The following is a 10,954-nucleotide window of genomic DNA, read 5'->3' as shown; positions in this document are numbered from 1 at the left end:
TCAACTGACCCTCAGTCCTGTGAAGTAACAGCAAAGCTGAGCGATAGGAGCTGTTACATGACACCAGCGATGACCCAAAACAAAGGCATTCCACCAATTTTGTCTTTTTCTTTTTATCTTTTTTCTTTTCTTCCAGAAAGACAAAGTTTATTAGGTCAAAATATAGAGTCAGATGTTTGAACTAAACAGAATTCTCATTTTCAGCCAAAATTCATTAAGAAAAATAAAACAAAACACATGCACAATTACTTTGTCCCTCCAGTCCCCAGATTGTAGTACATTATAACATTTCTTAGCAGTACACAAAGCAATCTAAAGCCACAAAATTTTAGTGACTCCTTTTAACATTAAAGGTTATAGTATTGTTGACACAGTTGATCATAATACATTATTTCAAATAATTTCATCTATCTTTTCTATATATATTGAAAGTGTGTTATATATATATTAAATATATATCCTTTTCATCTATCTTTTCAGTATATAAAAGTCCACCTGGACCTCACTCGATCCTTCCCCTGCAGGTTGGGAAAGAAACAGGTATCAGTTTCTCTAACTGCGCAGAGAGATCGTGAGCAAATCGACTCCTTGATGCTCTCCTGCCTGGGTTGGTTTATTCTTCGCAGCTACCTTACTTGTGTCAGCCCCGTTCACCCGGGGCTGAAAATATGGCGTTTGGGGATTTATTTTTACAAGAAACTTCAAAGGAAATGAACAGTAACACAAGGTCAGCAGGGCTGCCCGCACCTGAAAGAGAAAGTTCAGCCCGGAGGCCCGACTGACAATGAGCTCAGCTGCACCAACCCCTGAGCGTTGCAGGCTCCACCACACTTGCACTTCAACTAGAATAGAATCGTTTTCTACAACTGAAACTTCTGGGAATATTTATTAAAAAGTACCATAAAACATCATATCCTTGGATATTCAGGGTATAGTTAAGGCTGATATATTCTTTTTTTTGGGGGGGGATCACACCCGGCAGCACTCAGAGGTTACTCCTGGCTCCACACTCAGCAATCGCTCTGGCAGGCTCTCAGGGGACCATATGGGATGCCGGGATTCGAACCAATGACCTTTTGTATGAAAGGCAAATGCCTTACCTCCATGCTCTCTCTCTGACCCCAAGGCTGATATGTTCTTAATTTGCCCTCTAGGGCAAGTGGACTATATGAATATCACTTGCCATTGGCTTGTGGTAGATGGCCTTGACTATATTGAGAAAGGTTCCTTTCATTCCCATCTTGCTGAGAGTTTTTATCAAGAATGGGTGTTGGACCTTATCAAATGCTTTCTCTGTGTCTATTGATATGATCATATGATTTTTATTTTTCTTGTTGTTGATGTTGTGTATTATATTGATAGATTTATGGATGTTAAACCATCCTTGCATTCTGGGATAAAATTTACTTGATTGTAGTGAATGATCTTATTGATGAGGCATTGGATCCTATTTGCCAGGATTTTGGTGAAGATCTTTGCATTTGTGTTCATTAGGGATATTGGTTTGTAATTTTCTTTTTGGACAGCATCTCTGTCTGGTTTTGGTATCAAGGTGATATTGGCTTCATAAAAGCTGTTTGGAAGTGTTCCCATTTTTTCAATTTCATGAACGAGTCTCGCTAGGATTGGTAGTAGTTCCTCTTGAAATGTTTGAAATGAAATTCATTAGTAAATTCATCTGGGCCTGGGCTTTTCTTTTTGGGCAGACATTTTTTTTTGTTTTTGGGCCACACCCGGTGGTGCTCAGGGGTTACTCCTGGCTATCTGCTCAGAAATAGCTCCTGGCAGGCATGGGGGACCATATGGAATGCTGGGATTCGAATCAACCACCTTAGGTCCTGGATTGGCTTCTTGCAAGGCAAATGCCACTGTGCTATCTCTCCGGTTGGTCAGACATTTGATTACCATTGTAATTTCCTCAATAGTGATGGGGGTGTTTAGATATGCTACATCCTCCCTCTGTACTCAACCGTGGAAAGTTATGTGTCCAAGAATTTATCCATTTCTTCCAGGTTCTCATGTTTAGTGGCATAGAGTTTCTCAAAGTAGTCTCTGATTACCCTTTGAATCTCTGCAATATCTGTAGTGATCTCACTCTTTTCTTTCTTCTTTCTTTCTTTCTTTCTTTCTTTCTTTCTTTCTTTCTTTCTTTCTTTCTTTCTTTCTTTCTTTCTTTCTTTCTTTCTTTCTTTCTTTCTTTCTTTCTTTCTTTCTTCTTTCTTTCTTTCTTTCTTTCTTTCTTCTTTCTTTCTTTCTTCTTTCTTCTTTCTTTCTTTCTTCTTTCTTCTTTCTTCTTCTTTTTCTTTCTTTCTTTCTTTCTTTCTTTCTTTCTTTCTTTCTTTCTTTCTTTCTTTCTTTCTTTCTTTCTTTCTTTCTTTCTTCTTTCCTTCTTTCTTTCTTTCTTTCTTCTTTCTTTCTTCTTTCTTCTTCTTCTTTCTTTCTTTTCTCTTTCTTTCTTTCTTTTCTTTTCTTTCTTTCTTTCTTCTTTCTTTCTTTCTTCTTTCTTTCTTTCTTCTTTCTTCTCTTTCTTTCTTTTCTTTCTTTCTCTCTCTTCTCTCTCTCTCTTCTCTTTCTTTCTTTTCTTTCTTTCTCTTTCTCTCTCTCTTCTCTCTCTCTTCTCTCTTCTCTCATCTTTCTTCTCTCTCATTCCTCTCTTTCTTTCTCTTCTCTCTTTCTCTTTCTCCTCTCTTTCTCTCTTTCTCCTCTTTCTCTCTTTCTCTCTTTCTTTCTTTCTTCTTTCTTCTTTTTCTTTCTTTTTTCTTTCTTTTTCTTTCTTTCCTTTCTTTTTCTTTCTTTCTTTCTTCCTTTCTTTCTTTCTTTCTTCTTTCTTTCTTTCTTTCTTTCTTTCTTTCTTTCTTTCTTTCTTTTTGTCTCTCTTTCTCTCTTTCTCTCTTTCTCTCTTTCTTTCTTTCTTTTTGGTTCTTGGGTCACACTCGGCAGCGCTCAAGAGTTACTCCTGGCTCTACACTCAGAAATTGCTCCTGGCGGGCTCAGGCAACCATATGGAACACTGGGATTCGAACCACCGACCTTCTGCATGGGAGGCAAATGCCTTACCTCCATGCTATCTCTCCGGCCCCTCCCCTTTTCATTTCCAATACTGGTTATCAAGTTTATCTCTCTCTTTCTTTGTGAGTTTTGCCAATGGTCTATCAATCTTGTTTATTTCTTCAAAAAACCAACTTCTACTTTCATTGCTCTTTCAAATTTGGGGGGTCTAGTTTATTGATTTCTGCTCTGAGCTTTGTTATTTCTTTGTCTCCCTATTTTTGTTGATCATTTTCTAATTTTATAAACTGTGTCATTAAGCTGTTCAGGTATGCCCCTTCTTCCTTCCTCATGTGTGCTTGCAAAGCTATAAATTTTCCTCTCAGGACCACTTTTGCTGTGTCCCATAGATTTTGATAATTTGTGTCTTCATTGTCATTTGTTTCCAGGAAAGTTTTAATTTTCTCTTTGATTTCATCCCAGACCCACTGTTTTTCAGTAGCAGGCTGTTTAATTTCCAGTTGTTAAAGTATTTCTTCTGTGTTCATTCTGTGTTTGTTGCAAATCAGCCCCTGATAAGGTTGACTGATGGAGGGATGGAGGATGAGGCCTTTCTCCTCCAGCTCGGACCACACGTCTGTTACCCTGTTCAGCCAGCAGTTCTGAGGTGAATGCGGTGGGAAGAAAGCCAACAGGCAGTCAGGCTTCCGAAGAAAACAGCTCTTTATTCCATGAAAAGGCAGAAGCCAAAAGGCTTAAGAATAGGCCACAGGGGGTTGGGCGGTGGCGCTAGAGGTAAGGTGCCTGCCTTGCCTGCGCTAGCCTTGGACGAACCGAGGTTCGATCCCCCGGCGTCCCATATGGTCCCCCAAGCCAGGAGCAACTTCTGAGCGCATAGCCAGGAGTAACCCCTGAGCATCACCGCGTGTGGCCCAAAAACCAAAAAAAAAAAAAAAAAAGAATAGGCCACAGGAAAAAAGCCCCTCGCCTTCCACAGACCCTTGCTTTTATGCCCTAGAATTAGGTACCACCCAATGGTGGGATCAGGTACCACACAATGGTGGGAGCAGAATCAGGTACCACCCTAGGGTGGGAGCAGAATGCCAGGTCACACCCTAGGGTAGCACAATCACCGATCAGGGTAGGGTCAGTAACATAATAATCCCATTAAAAATGTTTACATACACAACAATTCCCCCATTTGTTTTTAGTTAACAAACAGTATTGTCTACAATTATTAAAGGAAAAACTAGTCAAATAAAAGAACGGCTGTTTGCATAAAAACATCACAGGAAAATGTAAAGAAAAACTTCTAACCTAAACACAGGGTGTCTAAAACCAGAAACATGTATCAAGGAATCAATTACAAGCTCCTGAGAAGATAAATCAATGCCATACATAGATCCTTTGAAGAGATGCCAGAAAGGCTGTGTAGCAGGCAAGAAGAAGCACCTTTCCTTTATTTGTTGTTGTTGTTGGATTATGGTATTTGGTTTTTGGGTCACATCTGGCAGCGCTCAGGAGTTATTCCTGGCTCCATGCTCAGAAATCGCTCCTGGCAGGCTCGAGGGACCATATGGGATGCCGGAATTCGAACCATCATCCTTTTGTGTCTAAGGCAAATGCCTTAACTGCTGTGCTATCTCTCTGGCCCCTTTTCCATTCAAGTCCAGGTAGACCAGAAGCCCATCTTTGAGGGCAATGAACTAGGCCTTTATTTCGGAGGAAGAGGCACATACACCCCCTGCACAGTGGGGAGCCACTGCAATGATGATCAAAAGGTATCTGAACTTAATCCAAGTTCTTAATCCAGGCTGAAGTTCATATGATGTCCGAAATTGATGTACCAATATGGTCAATTATTTATAGAATGGGAGCTTAAGTCACAAACCAAAACAAAATGTTTAAGGCAGAGACCCTCCCTCTGTAAATAAACAACTTGAGGGCCCATCCAAAATGGATGGAACCTCCTATAAACCTAGTATTTTGCCTACAATGCGCCCACACAATAAACCTTGAGAACAGACAAAAATATCATTTAGGAAATTATAGACAATAATATCTAATTCACTAACCTAAAGTCAAGAAAGCAAAACCCTAATGTAATACAACATCAATTCCTAAGATTAAAAACTAAAATAGAAAAACATTATAATAGTCAAAAGAAGTGTAGTACCTAATATAAATTCAAGGGATTACAGTTATAAGAAAAATAAAAAGGTGAAATTTCTAGAGTCCAATACCAGTCTATAAAGATGAGGGATCTGGAACTCTGAAAAGACCGGCAAAAGACACTTGATGGTCTGGAAAAGTGGGTTGAAGCCTGATACAGAAGATAACATCAAGCTGAATGAAGAAGGAAGACCAGTACAGTCATCCATGTGTTGGGGCATCCCCAAGCGTTACATTATTACATCATGAGTTGGTTGGGCTTCTACATTTCCTTTGGGATTGTTGCAATCTTGGGGTAGCCATTGTAGAAACGGTCAACAATAGCACTGTGTATGTGGATGGAAAACCAGAAATTCAGATAGCACAGTTTAACTGGGATCCAGAGACTGTGGGTCTTATCCATGGATCTTTTCTCTGGGGTTACATTGTACACAAATTCCAGGTGGCTTCATTTCCAACAAGTTTGCAGCAAACATGGTACAAAACTCCAACAGTCATGGATTTCTTTTTCAGGCCGAGATCAGGAGGCTTGTAGTTGTGGGTGAAGGAGATGAGTTGTACATGTGAAGGGAATCCTGAAAATTAAATGTTAAGGACTAGGAAGAGAGAAGGAAGGATAAGGAAGACTAAATTGGGGAAGATAAAGTTAGGAAAAAGGGAATTATATACAAAATATGCAAAACAGACACTGAACAAGACATACACATACAGACTTCACAAAAATATGGCCATAATACTCACTCATACCAAAAAATATTTGTTGGAAAGGATCCAAAATAGAGGAAAAAAAAAAAGAATTCAGCTGAATCAACTAAAAGCACTTTAAGTGTTGGCGGGGATGTGGAGAGAAAGGAACTCTTATCCAATGCTGGTGGGAATGCCATCTAGTTCAAACTTTATGGAAAGCAATATGGAGATTCCTCCAAACACTGGAAATAGAGCTCCCATACGACCCAGCTATACCACTCCTAGGAATATACCCTAGGAACACAAAAATACAATACAAAAATCCCTTCCTTGCATCTATATTCATTGCAGCACTATTTATCATAGCAAGACTCTGGAAACAGCCAAGATACCCTTCAACAGATGAATGGCTAAAGAAGCTGGGCCCGGAGAGATAGCTCAGCGGCGTTTGCCTTGCAAGCAGCCAATCCAGGACCAAAGGTGGTTGGTTCGAATCCCGGTGTCCCATATGGTCTTCCGTGCCTGCCAGGAGCTATTTCTGAGCAGACAGCCAGGAGTAACCCCTGAGCAATGCCAGGTGTGGCCCAAAAACCAAAAAAAAAAAAAAAAGAAAAGAAACTATGGTACATAAACACAATGGAATATTATGCAGCCATCAGGAGAGATGAAGTCATGAAATTTTCCTATACATGGATGTACATGGGATCTATTATGCTGAGTGAAATAAGTCAGAGAGAGAGAAAGATACAGAATGGTCTCACTCATCTATGGGTTTTAAGAAAAATGAAAGACATTCTTGCAATAATAACTTTCAGACACAAAAGAGAAAAGAGCTGGAAGTTACAGCTCACCTCATGAAGCTCATCACAAAGAGGGATGAGTTTAGTTAGAGAAATAACTACGTTTTGAACTATCATAATAAAGAGAATGTACGAGGGAAATAGAAAGCCTGTCTAGAGTACAGGCGGGGGTTGGGTGGGGAGGAGGGAGATTTGGGACATTGGTGATAGGAATGTTGCACTGGTGATGGGTGGTGTTCTTAACATGATTGAAACCCAAATACAATCATGTAGGTAATAAAGTTGTTTAAATAAAAAAATGTAATAGCCGGCAACTGTTTAGATGAATAATTTCAAATTCAAAAAAATTTTTTTAATGGCAGAGCAAAGCAGAGCAGATCTGAAAGAGAATTTCATGCATAATACAACATAGAAAACTCTACTATAAGTGTATAACAGTATGTATACAAAGTTATTGTATAACAGTAACTCTATGATAGTCAATCATAGGCGAGAAGCACCGTGAAGAAAGTCCACCTAAAAAGTATCATTATGTCAACGTCTTAAAACCTAAATTGAGGGAAATAAAGCAATGATGTTAAAATAAGAGTGAAAGTCATTAAATGAGTATACCTAGAAAAAAAAACAACATTAATATGATGAGAAAATTTTCTTTCAGGTGAACCTTGACTAAATTAAATGTAAGATTTCATGATTAACTGAGACCTAGAGCAATAATGAAATTAAGACATACATCCACCATACAAGGAAACACATTGGGGGTCCATGATGTTCAATTCTATTCATTGATCATGGCCTTGTGGAAAGAATCATAGAGCATTAATAGCAAGTCCGATAAGGAGGTGAAGATAAATTGATTGATCTGGGGTGTGTTTGTTCCATTTAGATCCTTTAAGAAGTATAAAACAGGATGTATGCTGCTGTGGATTTCACCAATGTATTATGGACTTTTTTGATCTTCTTGTCATCAAAATTGATCCAGAGTTGTTTTGCAGCAATTTTACAGTATGAAGTACAGTGTTCATAGTGAACTTTACCATTATGGTTTGACACTGATGATAAGTTGTGTTTCTTAATCTTGCTTTTATTCTCTGAAGTGAATTCTACTAAATTGAGGTCTTCTAAAGGAAAATCCACATACGTGTGCAATTTTTTTATTTGTTTGCCATCAAAAGCAAAACGTTTCAAGTGTATTATAAGTATTGGTGGCAGTTTCCATAAATACGTTTTCTTTGGAAAAATCTCTTCTAGTTTTTGCAGCTGTTGTACTGAACTTTGTGATCATCCTTTAACTCTTCTTCTTTAAAAAAATTCAAAGAGGCATTTCCTTTAATGTACATTTATCTGTAGATGTGACAGCCAGAGACAAAATGAACAAATGTCTCATAAACCTCAGACTTTTGGTGGCATTGGTGAGACACTGTAGAATAGATTCATTTGTTCTTGAAAGAGATCATTAAATAATAGATTTGTGAGCCTTTTGGTGTTCTGGACTAAATTGTTCATAATTTTCATTTTTTCATAAGATGTGTAGTTTTATCTGTTCATTAGATTACAGTAAGCAAGTCATGATGTAGTCCCTCTATTAGAAACATCAGGAGTTTGTGTGGATACTGCTGTTGTGTCCAGCAAACTGGTCATTAAGTAAACCAATTGTTACTTTGAAGCTTTCAGGGTTAATATATCTATGAAATCCATTTCCCATGGTTTTGATGAAGCTGACCAAATTCTTCGGCTAAATTTACCTTTATGCCCCATTGGATTTTTCTTGTTAATATCCTTTATATAATGATCTTGATGAAAATACTGAGTCAAGTCTGAAATATTATACAAGCATTGCAATATTGAGTTCATGTAGCAAGAGTTTCCTATATTTTGGAGCCCTGTTAAGACATGTTCCTGTCTTTCCTTTTTGCATCTTGGAGTGTAAGGGTTTATCACTACCGTTAGTCTCACTCAATGTATGGTGTGTGACAGCTAAATCCTTGTCCCTAGCCCCCAGAGACTTCAGCAATATTACTGTTGTTAGTGTCTGGAGTATTCTGTTTTTGCTCTGAAGGGGAGTTTATAGTTTGAACCTGATCATTTGTGCTAGACTGATTTCTAACAAGGCGTAATGAAACCCAAAAATTTCTTGGGAGGGTTGTCATTTGTAGAAACATAGGCATAACCCCCTTTCTCTCAGGAGAAGTTATCCAGCTATCCATTTTTTCATCCTCCTTGATCCAAATAGGTTTATGGGTTGTTTCTTGTCTCTGACTATCTTCTTTAAAATGTCTTTTCCACTGCAGTGTAACTTTCCCCTTGGGGGTATGTTTAGTAATTTAGTGTGATAAGAGTCAAAGATAGGGGCCGGGCGGTGGCGCTGGAGTAAGGTGCCTGCCTTACCTGCGCTAGCCTAGGAAAGGACCACGGTTCGATCCCCCGGCGTCCCATATGGTCCCCCAAGCCAGGAGCGACTTCTGAGCGCATAGCCAGGAGTAACCCCTGAGCGTTACCGGGTGTGGCCCAAAAACCAAAAAAAAAAAAAAAAAAAAAAAAAAAAAAAAAAAAAGAGTCAAAGATAGCAAATCTGTTGGTGGTAAACCTCTTTTTCTATTTTTTTGTAATTGAGTTTTTAAGATTCTGTGAGTCCTTTCTACAATGGCCTGTCCCCTACAATTGTAAGGAATTCCTTTCAGATGTCTTATCTACCATTCTTTACAAAAAAAAAATTCAAAAGTTTTGCTAACATAGGCTGGCCCATTATCAGTTTTTATAGAATATGGAATACCCATCACAGAAAAACATTGTAAAAGAAAACTACAAACAGCCTTAGCTTTTTAGAAGACATAGGAATTGCCCACTTAAACCGAAAATAAGTGTCCACCACAACATGAAGATAAGGTTTTCTTGGAAATAAATCTGTTTTGAGTTATATCCATTTGCCAAAGTTCTGTTAGACTGTAAGCCTCTTGGGTTTGCTCCTGCTATGTGAGTCTTTTTTGTTAACGGTGCACATGTGTTGCAGTTTTCTACAATTTCTCTAGCTTGCCTCCAGGGAATTTGGTAATTCACATGTAAACGGCGAGCATTTGTGTGTAGGGTTGAATGTTCCTCTACAGGTGATTTAAATATAGGCATTGCTAGCAAGTCAGCAGTTTTATTTCCTTGAGCCATAGGTCCTGGAAGACCTGAGTGGGCTCTAATATGCGTAATGAAGATGAGCTCAGTTCGTTTTTGAAGAAGCTGTTGTAATCATTTAAGTAAGTTCTGTATGATTGGGTTATTAGCATTAAGGGAAGCAGTGTCTATTACATGACATAAATTTACTACATACAAAGAATCAGAAACTATATTCATGGCTTCAGATACATTTTTTGGTGTGGTTTTTGGGTCCACACCGGCAGTGCTCAGGGGTTTTTTCCTGGCTTCGTGCTCAGAAATTGCTCCTGGCAGGCATGGGGGACCATATGGGATGCCAGGATTCAAACCGATGACCTTCTGCATGAAAGGTAAATGCCTTACCTCCATGCTATCTCTCCGGCCCCCAGATACATTTTCTAATAGGTAAATTAACGTTGCTAATTCAACTTTCTGTGCAGATTTATATTTGGTATCTATGGTCATATTAATGTTATCTCCAGTTATTTCTCCTTTTCCATTTTGGGATCCATTGATGTAAAAAACCTTGGCATTGGAAATAGGGGAATCCCGAACAATTGAAGAAATAACAATCTGAGTTTTCTTTAAGAAGTCCCAAGATTTTCCTGCTGGATAATGGGAGAATATTTCTCCTGTGAAATCTGAGAGGGCCCTTTGTAGAGATTCATTAGGAGGCGATATTGACTCAATTTCCTTTTTTGGTATTGGCAAAACTATTATATCTGGGTCAAAATCTAGTAAAGATATTGATCTGAGTCTTGTCTTGATAATAATCTCTGAAATCAGTTCCAAGTAGGGGACAAATGAGCGAGGCTGTTTGTTATGTAAATACATCTATTCCAAAGGTCCTGCCTGTTGTATCAAAGCCCCCCATGGGGGTTTCTATAGTAGGGAAGATTAACAGAAATGCCTTTTCTCCTGGGATGAATCTTATGAGAAACGATTTTTGTAATCTGCCCAAGAAAATGTCCAATTATTTTTGGCAGCTGTTGTTAAGTTTTCTCGGGCTATCTAATGCTGGGTCACCCTCAAAGTTTTAAACAGATTAGACAACTCTGCATTTATTTACGTCACCTAAAAGTCTCTGAAAATCATTAAGCATTCTGAGATTTTCTTTTTTGATAGAAATTTTTTGTGGACGTATTGATGTTCGGTCGAAAAAT

Source organism: Suncus etruscus, chromosome 2, assembly GCF_024139225.1.
Source record: "Suncus etruscus isolate mSunEtr1 chromosome 2, mSunEtr1.pri.cur, whole genome shotgun sequence".
In the NCBI taxonomy this organism is placed as follows: Eukaryota; Metazoa; Chordata; class Mammalia; order Eulipotyphla; family Soricidae; genus Suncus; species Suncus etruscus.
The sequence above is the reverse complement of the archived record's forward strand: the minus strand, read 5'-3'. Positions refer to the sequence as shown.